This window comes from Haliotis asinina, chromosome 2 (assembly GCF_037392515.1).
Source record: "Haliotis asinina isolate JCU_RB_2024 chromosome 2, JCU_Hal_asi_v2, whole genome shotgun sequence".
NCBI lineage: Eukaryota > Metazoa > Mollusca > Gastropoda > Lepetellida > Haliotidae > Haliotis > Haliotis asinina.
In genome coordinates this window covers 7,748,088-7,758,620 of record NC_090281.1, presented here as the reverse complement: position 1 = coordinate 7,758,620, position 10,533 = coordinate 7,748,088, and the positions used below count along the sequence as shown (strand labels likewise).

The 10,533-nt window shown below is 39.2% G+C and overlaps 1 pseudogene; it reads left to right on the top strand.

Moving 5' to 3' along the window:
• The first annotated feature begins 3,127 nt into the window (after positions 1-3,127).
• LOC137273080 (uncharacterized) lies at positions 3,128-8,719 on the top strand (annotated as a pseudogene).
• Positions 8,720-10,533: the final 1,814 nt, after the last annotated feature.

Sequence of the window (10,533 nt, the reverse complement as noted above, 5' to 3'; positions counted from 1 at the left end):
TCATAAAACATTCAGTCGTTTTTCTGTTTGTATACTCCAGGTTTGTCTGCCTGATCTTCTTTATGCTATCTTGTTTCCCCATGCTATTGCAGAACTACTGTACTTCACAAACAGTGCCGTCCACTTGTACGTATGCTCTTCAATCTGTTTTCTGTTTATCATTTGCTGAGTACCGTTGTTAGAACCCATGCCGAAACGCCGCCCACTGTTATAATGCAGTTGTTCATCCATATATTGTTATCCTTCCTTTAACGGAGATTTGGACAGTTTACCTACATCGTCTAAGAAATATATATTGGGGCAATCATGTACCTATTTTAACCCAGGAACAGATAAATAAATATCCCTCATCAAGAAACACAAATAATAATTACACATGTAAATGTACCTGTATATATCTATACATGAACAACACAGGTTAGCGATAGTAAGTGCTGTTTCACAGATTCATGGCTGTTCGGGTACACTGCGGGATTCGATCTGATATGCGTTACATACTTGGCTAATAGGTTTTTGAAGGACGCAGTGTCATTCAGGAGCGTGTCAGAATAGACTGGAGCAGCAAAGCCATCTCTACATCCACCAGAATTCTCTGCTAAAAGCAAAGTGGACTGTACAACTGTGACGATATCATGAGTGTGTATTTGTTTCAGTAGAATTACAACTGTGACGATATCATGAGTGTGTATTTGTTTCAGTAGAATTACAACTATACGATTTAACCCTCGGATGTGAGTTTCGTGTACCAAATGGGTTTCCAGAACTAAGTTGTAAGGTTTGTGCTACCACTCGTTTCTCTGAAACTGGTAAAACTGGCCAACCAAGAGGTTCCATGAATTCGTCACAAACACACATTCCAAACACAACCTGGAATCGTGTACATAGCATGTGCCGCCAAGTTCCCTACGCACATTCGCCAACATGTTGCTAAAATGTTCATTCAGTTTGCTAAAAGTGGCGTAAAACTAAACTCATTAACCCCCTAGACAAAACTGTTTAGAAACGGAATTACAAATATATCTGTAGGAAGATATAACACAAGATGATACATACATGTTGACAATGTTTGTTTACTAACATAAACTTGTGTACTAAGATAAACTTGTTTACTAACATAAAATATGTGCTACAATGTCCAAGTCAGCACCCTCGAGGAACGCCTGTGTGGGTATGACTCAACAAGCCTGTCAGTACGGAAGGGTAATATTATTCCACAATGCGCGCGTTCAAACAAGATCACAGGCGATCAACTTTCATACCATTGAGGGTGTATGCCGTCATGGCCATACAATGACCGATTGCAGAACTGGGTCAGACTATCACGAATGGATTTGTGTTAGTGACACTGAAGGGATAACAAAAAGCCATTCAATACAAAATCGAGAAGAAGTCATGTCATTCTTGTAATACCCAGTCACGCTTTCAGGATGAACACAGGCATTTCAATAGCTGGAATACACCGTTGGTGGTTCTACTGATCAATGACGGAGTATGTCTGAATACGTATATGTGGGAAACCATGCAAAATGAAAGTCATGTTAGGGTGTGAGGCGAACCCAGCACTGAACATGGCTTTGTGGGCTGTCAAAATGTAAGTATACCTTGATATTTCCTCTGATTCCTACTGTCGCGATAGTATGTTGACAAAGGTAAGCTGATATCCTGCTGTTTTGTGCGTTTGTGTTCCTCATGGTTCTCAATATTATATGAATTGTTCTTTCTCTAACACAAGATCCAAAATCCACTAGACGTGGTCTTAGCACTTTCCAGTAGATGATTATGATATAGGAATCTGTATTCCGGAGAGGAATTCCGGTCTACGGGAATTACCTTCCGAAGTCACTGAACTGATGTTTTGTTCTTTGTGACGAGGAACTGGAATTTAGCTGTCGTTTGTGAATTATGGTTTGCAGAGTGTCATTCCTTTGTAATGTACACAGAAGTAACATGAAGTTCCGTACCTGTACTGACACAACACCATATATATCTGACATATGGCGCTCACATTTCGATTAGGTCTGTATGTATGTATGTATGTATGTATGTATGTATGTATGTATGTATGTATGTATGTATGTATGTATGTATGTATGCATGCATGCATGCATGTATGTATGTAGGTATGTATGTATGTATGTATGTATGTATGTATGTATGTATGTATGTCTCTGTGTGTGTGTGTGCGTGCGTGCGTGCGTCTGTGTGTGTGTGTGTGTGTGAGAGAGAGAGAGAGAGAGAGAGAGAGAGAGAGAGAGAGAGAGAGGGATAGAGAGTTTTAGGAAACGTGATAATTCGAAATAACCACATTTTGTTGAAAGCTCATGAGGACATGCGTTCATTGAGAAGTCTTCGAATGATATATGTATGGCTTATGACGGGGGACTGCGGCCACGTTCGCTGTCAGTTTTGAAGATCAGACCTATCTGGGAGCCAAAATGCTGCATGTGTGATTGTCCTAACACAGGAAAGACGTTGTGTTGTTTCATAAAGATACGTTACAACACCAAACGATTGCGTTCAGTACTTGTCCTAGAGTGTCAGAGGCAAGTCACATCCTAATATTAAGTCAGATGGTCGCACATAGAAAATAACTTTATGCAACACCTTAAACCTATTGCAGCGAAACTGAAGTTCATGCACATGAAAAAAGACATACACGGAAAAGACTATCACCATTAGCGCAACATACTGTGCACTGGGTTGCAAATTACTGATCAGCAATATTATCAACATTACATGTGTCTCGAACTACAGTTAAGTAGACATACTTCGACGTACCTAAGGTAACGATGCGCATGAGCCCCATGCCAGCTGACTGAATGGTGTTTTACCTCGTTCATAGCAATATTCCCGCCATTTATGAGAACACCTTGAATGGAGTTCAGACATAATAACAACGTGGAAGCTAGAGTCGAACCCGGACCCAGACAAACGCTTGAACTACAGAGTTACGCCACTATGCTAATCAGACAAATGTACTTGTAATATTCTTCATAAATTCATTTTCGTTTTTCAGCTTCCTGAGCCTCACGCCTCAAATATGAGAAACATACGAAGGCCCGAAGTAGTTTCATAGTTTCACCTGTGAAGGATTATCGACAATGTATGAAATCATACATAAGTAACAATGCATCCTAGAAGAAGACATATACGACCTGTGAATGTTGCCACTACAGCGACGATGCAACAACGTGCGAACAAACAAAAGTACAGACACGCTCGTGTTTACGACACGTATGCAAGGAACGCCTACAAACTAAAGGTTTCGAAATATGAAGCGAGAAAGCCTCCAAACACCAGAACTGTGATGACAGTGCCCATCTATGCCAAAGAGACCCGAGCACAAGAAGGACACGATGAGAGGACCAACTTTACATCAGTACCTTATAATTCCCAAATAAACAACCGATCGCTTTCGGGCAAACAGTATTCCAGGCAACCATTGAAAGCAGAGCTGCAACATGGCATGCAATACACAGAGAGAGTCACAGAACAGCTGGATGAGATTTTAGACAAAGAATCTTTAAATTCCCATGAACACCGTGTTTATGAATTCTCCGTTGTTAATGACAAACAGCGATCGAGATCGGTGACTCCCGTTTCACGAGTCCCCGAAACCTCCAGTGATTCAGGTTTTGTCACAAGTGATGCGATCTCTTTTACATCCCGTGTGGACGATCGACCCCTAAAAGTGAAGTGGGACAAGTGCCAATACCTAATGGAAAGGGGGAAGAACATGAATTCCGAGAAAATCAGACTTTTGTCCAGAGAGTAGTTTATGCGGTTCCAGAATGCATACGTAGACTCAAGTTACACTACACATCACGCAAAATACCCGAGACTGACCCAGATGACGACTCACCTGAAGAACCCGGTGTCGACAATATTACTGAGCAGTATTATGACTTGTATCGTAACTGGACCTTGAGAAAACCTGCACCACTGCCCCATCTTCGAGAGATTAACTACAGCTCAGATTCGGGGAAGTCAGACACCCATAGGTCATTGAGAGACACTCTTACGAAACTGACAGGTACGTTACATTTGCGGATTATTTCTTCAAGTTATCACAGAAACCCCACTGAATACACGTGCAGACTGGGATAGAATGCGTCCCACTGTTAATTGAAACCCACAAAATACGACTAAAGTACATGTCATCACGAATAACTCTCACCATATTATTTGGACCTTTCTTTGAGGGATGTTTACCTGTAGGACTAATATTTCATTTGCTTTGTCTCGTTTTTTTCTCAAAATGTCAGTAGGAAACACATGGCATTATCTTTAAAAAATCGGAATGATGTATTAGCTGTCTTTCCTCATCGAGATTTATTTACATATTAGTATCTTCAATGGCATTTCAACTGTCGTTCCTGAGTGAATGATAGATGTCTCTAGCATTGTTTCTTCAGTTGCTACAGGAAATCCTGAATCTCGCTGTTTTCTCTACACATGTCTCAATTGGGTGCCTGGCTGTCATTTCAAATGGGGACTGAATGGTCACACCCTGATTACTCATGCGTTCGGTCATCGGCTTTCCAAGTTCAGTATTTCCATGTGGTCGTGAGATACAGCCGGATATATTGCACACCGGAGCCTCCTTTCACAAACTGCTACGGTTATCCTGACCCACCTAGGTACCATGGCAGCAATGTTAAAGAATGTGTTCATGGTAACCTTAAAAAAAGTTGTTTCGTGAAAGGAGCCCAAGTTCAAGGATTAACTCACAAACACTACATGCATCAAAATATTATGTTTTTAGAAACGCATGTAGTCATTGCAGTTATTCTGTGAATGTTTCAGGCTTTGTGACAAAGAGAGCACATGATATATGTGACGAGGAGGGGAACATCGTGTCGCCAGGCGACTGTGTGTGGGTCAGCAAGCCCTATCTATCAGCAGCTATATATGTTGGTAGGTCACGCCTGTATTCCTGGTTAGCTACCGTGAAGCATTAGTGTATAAATTAGTTCTATAACTTCAGCCCTTCGGGATTATAGTTACAACATGTTCTCATGCCACGTCATATGTTTTTGACTTTGTAGTACTTTGCCATAAAAGGCGACTCAGCTTGTCGTAAGAGGCGACTAACGGGATCGGGTGGTCAGGCTGGCTGACTTGGTTGACGCATGTCATCGGTTCCCAATTGCGCAGATCGATGCTCATGTTGTTGACCACTGGATTGTCTGGTCCAGACTCGATTATTTACAGACCGCCGCCATATAGCTGTAATATTGCTGAGTGCGGCGTAAAACTCAACTCACTCACTCACTCACTAGTTCAGAGTACAAAACAATGAATATGATAGTCCACTGGTATTTCTGGAGATATGTCACATGTCTACTTTATTTCTGATGTACGAGAAACCTGGCGTCACCACTGATTTTCCGTGATCCATTCTTGTCATCGTCTTTGAGTCCTGCTGAGTCTCTTACAGCTGATAATCAAGTTTGATTAGTCTCTAGCTGTGATGTATTAAATTAGCTTCTATATAGTTAGATTTCCAAAAAGTTTTGTTTCTGTAATTTTGTATATATTCGGATCATGATTTACTTTGTTCACACGAAGTAATATTCGGGTGTTTTTATGGTTTGCTAACTTCCCGTACCTCCAAGTGAAAAACTACCATTTGTAAAGGTAAAGTAACACGAATATAAACCATCATACCATCTATACCGCCCGTTCAAGGTAAAGTGACACACTAATGTAGACCATACTACCATTTATACCGCACGTTCATGGTAAAGTAACACGAATACAAACCGCCATACTATTTATACCACACGTTCAAGGTAAAGTAACACGAATATAAACCATCACACCATTTATACAGCTCGTTCATGGTAAAGTAACACGAATACAAACCATCATACCATTCATATCGCACGTTCATGGTAAAGTAACACGAATACAAACCGCCATACTATTTATACCACACGTTCATGGTAAAGTAACACGAATATAAACCATCATACCATTTATACAGCTCGTTCATGGTAAAGTAACACGAATACAAACCGCCATACTATTTATACCACACGTTCAAGGTAACATAACACGAATATAAACCATCACACCATTTATACAGCTCGTTCATGGTAAAGTAACACGAATATAAACCATCATACCATTTATATCGCACGTTCATGGTAAAGTAACACGAATACAAACCGCCATACTATTTATACCACACGTTCATGGTAAAGTAACACGAATATAAACCATCATACCATTTATATCGCACGTTCATGGTAAAGTAACACGAATACAAACCGCCATACTATTTATACCACACGTTCAAGGTAAAGTAACACGAATATAAACCATCACACCATTGATACCGCACGTTCATGGTAAAGTAACACGAATACAAACCGTCATACTATTTATACCACACGTTCAAGGTAAAGTAACACGAATATAAACGATCACACCATTTATACAGCTCGTTCAAGGTAAAGTAACACGAATATAAACCATCATACCATTTATATCGCACGTTCATGGTAAAGTAACACGAATACAAACCGCCATACTATTTATACCACACGTTCAAGGTAAAGTAACACGAATACAAACCGCCATACTATTTATACCACACGTTCAAGGTAAAGTAACACGAATATAAACCATCATACCATTTATACAGCTCGTTCATGGTAAAGTAACACGAATATGAACCATCATACCATTTATACAGCTCGTTCATGGTAAAGTAACACGAATACAAACCACCATGCTATTTATACCACACGTTCATGGTAAAGTAACACGAATTTAATCCATCACACCATTTATACAGCACGTTCATGGTAAAGTAACACGAATACAAACCACCATACTATTTATACCACACGTTCAAGGTAAAGTAACACGAATATAAACCATCATACCATTTATACAGCTCGTTCATGGTAAAGTAACACGAATACAAACCGCCATACTATTTATACCACACGTTCATGGTAAAGTAACACGAATTTAATCCATCACACCATTTATACAGCACGTTCATGGTAAAGTAACACGAATACAAACCGCCATACTATTTATACCACACGTTCATGGTAAAGTAACACGAACACCGCTCGTTTACGGTAAAGCAACATGAATATAAACCATGATACCAAGGTAAAGTAAGACGAATGTAATGCATGAAAAGTTTCTGCCCCGATTTAAAAATACATGAAATACAAATAATAAACTATTTATCTTCACAAACAACCGACTCCATAAAATATAGCATATCTTCTTTCGAAGATGATGTTTGCATAGTGATGTTCATTTTGACTCAATCCCTTTGTTGAACAGCTTTGATCAGTATTGTACTTATTTCAGTTTGAAGTGGTGTATATTCCAGGTAAACAAAGCGTCATAAGATGTGTTGGAAATGAAATTGTGAAAGAAATGCTAGACCCCTTCACGACCCTATGGAAAGCAGCGTTCACGTAAGTACCTTCACATCTATGGGAGAAAGATATTATGTCTAAATCGTGTTGAAAAGCACCTAGAAATCAGCAAAGATAAACTGACGTCAATACTTAATGTTTCCAGACGTTCAATGCTTCCTTCATGTATAAGTCCTTTGTATGTTGACGCTGCACAATGAAATGCGTGTCTGACTGAATGAGTTTCCTTAACGCCGCTTTGACAGCATTGAAGAACAACTAAACGTTCAAGACATGTCACCTTAAGATGAAACCCATGAGTGTGGAGTTGACAGACTTAGAACAATAAGGGCAGCAGTATTATAGTTTGTTTCTCATCGCCCGACCGAGTTTTCTGACCTCGTTGCCGATCCCCCAAAACATTTTTTGTTCCCACATCGCCGACTCGAACCTAAAACATGCCTCCTCGTCATATAAAATGGTTATCGTCAAATCAGATGCTGCCTCAAGTCCAACGAACGCGAGAAATTGTAATAACAATTACAATAAATGAGAATAAAGAACATTGTTCAGATAATTTTGTCTTTATTAAGTTTTGGGGGTTTTTTTTCCTTCGTTAGTTTTTCCCGACCGACTTACCAGTGTTCAAAATTTGGTGTCTACGTGAAACACATAAAAGTGACGTCCTGATGAGGGAAATTATCTATTTAAGATTGATGTTTCTGTATATGCTTCCATTATTTATGAAAGGAATACCGTTGTACATTCGTAACAAAGCAATGCTATGTATTCTGACAGTATGGGATACGTGCCGGTTCTGTCCAGACAAGAGGTTTTGCTCGCCGCTAAACTCCAGGTTGGAGACAGCTTTATCGGGACAAATGACGAGTTCATAGTGAACTGCCTCACTAACCTTGACTCTCTGGAGGTATGTATCACAACACCTAAATACACGCAGAATATTACACTTAGGAGCAAGCATAATATCAATTGTTATCAGTAATTGTAACCTGTCATTGTACACCCGTGAAGACCCGGGTGAGAACTTGTCTTCAGCAACAAGTTAACATTACGTAATAAGATGGGCATTATCAATGTTGAAAGAGTGTCAAATCATGATGTTGATGCATAAAAAGTATTTGTAAAAGTACAAAAAGGTCTGGTGGAGCACTGGGATTGAGTAACAATCAGACGAAAGAAATAGAACTTAAATTCAATGTTAATAGATTAGTTTTTCATATTCATATATTTAATTTCAGGCTTACGAATTGGGATTTCGGCTGCACGATCCAACAGGGGCTAACCTCAACTTGCCAGAACTGTTTTAGAAAATAACATTATTGAGATTATGATATAAACTGCTGCCGATTAATGAGGGGAAATGTGCCTTTTGCAACAGTGTTTGGTACCGTACTGTCAATGCACGTGTCAGAAATATCTTCAATTTTTGTTTTGGATGGTATTAGTTTACCTGGCTAGAAGTCAAGTGAGAATATTGTGGCATGTTTGTCCATCGTCTGTCGGTCGTGACTCCTTGTAAATAACTGAGGATGCTTGTTATCGCTAGGGTTGACTCAGCAATTTATTCAAGAGGTCCGAGCACTATTTTCAAGATGGACGTCATAATATCCATTTTAAAGAATATATGAATGGACCTTATAAGATCAAGTTGAAAATGGAATGAATAATGGGTAATATAGGACTCCAAATACATGAATGTGATAAATGAATTAGATTTTAAATCTTTACCTTGATCTGACATTTACAATTCGACACCAATGAAAGCTGAAACTTTAAAGGGGCATTTCTAAGTCATTTCCTTTCAAACTGTTATGGCATTTGCTATATGCGTGGCGGTGTAAGGTGGATAGTCACACAACTGCCGTATGTAAGGTTACTAGTATTTTATCTTTTTAAATTATTAATTTTTGCACTTCGGCGATCATTCTAAATTCTCTCAAACTAACTTTCCAACACTAAATGGTCTTTCTTCAGAAACTTTCTGAAACCTCATCGAAATATTGTTACATCACATTTTATATCATACATGGATAATCAGGACCGTACAGTAATCAGTACAAATTATTTAATACCAGGTAATAACGAAAGAGTTGATCATAGTAATTACTCCAGTAACTGTCCAACTCACTAGTCATTTACCGTCTAATGCAATAGTTAGGATGTAGAGAACTGTGAACTAGTTAGTCTGACTTGTGTGGCGTTTAATTACTTATATTATTGTATATAAAGTATGCACTCTGATACAAAGTGTGTTCAATAGTTGTCACTACGTGCGGAGAGCGAGAGAGAGAGAGAGAGAGAGAGAGAGAGAGAGAGAGAGGGAGGGAGGGAGGGAGGTTTAGCAGGTAGTAATAATCTGTTCTGACATTTAATTGTTAGTAACAGTTCAAACATTTAACGGTTCGGAAAGTGCATGTTCAGATATTTCCCTGATCCCCTGTACGTGACATGTGCAACGTAGATTTCCTGTATCTAAATGGCTCTAATACTGACTTGGCCTTCATTTTTGAAGCTCTCATATCTGTAAGATATTCGTAAGTTAATGTTAATGTATGGCTATCACGGCACTGTTTCACAACAGTGTGTATCAAACATTTACATGCATATACATGCACAAGAGACAAGGTACAAGCTGAAAAACAAAAATTCAAATATGATCAAGTTAGATTTTCGGTACAACGTTGCTATTGCAGTGACATACACAAACTTGTGTGCATTTGTCAAACAGTTCCAACAATCAACTCGCAGAGTATATGGCTATGTACACACAAGCATCATACAGTTAGAGAGTGGTGCAGATACCTACCACTATATCCTACCTAAGAGGTCGCGCAGTCTCGCACAATACACACTTTATCATTGAGCATGCAATTTGTGAAATACATATTACGAGGGTTTAATCTGGTAGCCGAGCCACAAAGTGAAAGTAAACATGTCACCATCGCATGTCTGTTTCTGTGGTCTACGTGTACAATGTACACCATGTGTTTAATGAGTGTCCAATAAGCAATGATAAGAAAGGGTTAGTGGAAACCGTTACTGAATCACCATTGGCAGCTATCACATGCAATGGCCAGTCAAACATTTAGCTGAACAAACACGAGAGCACATCAATGAAAAG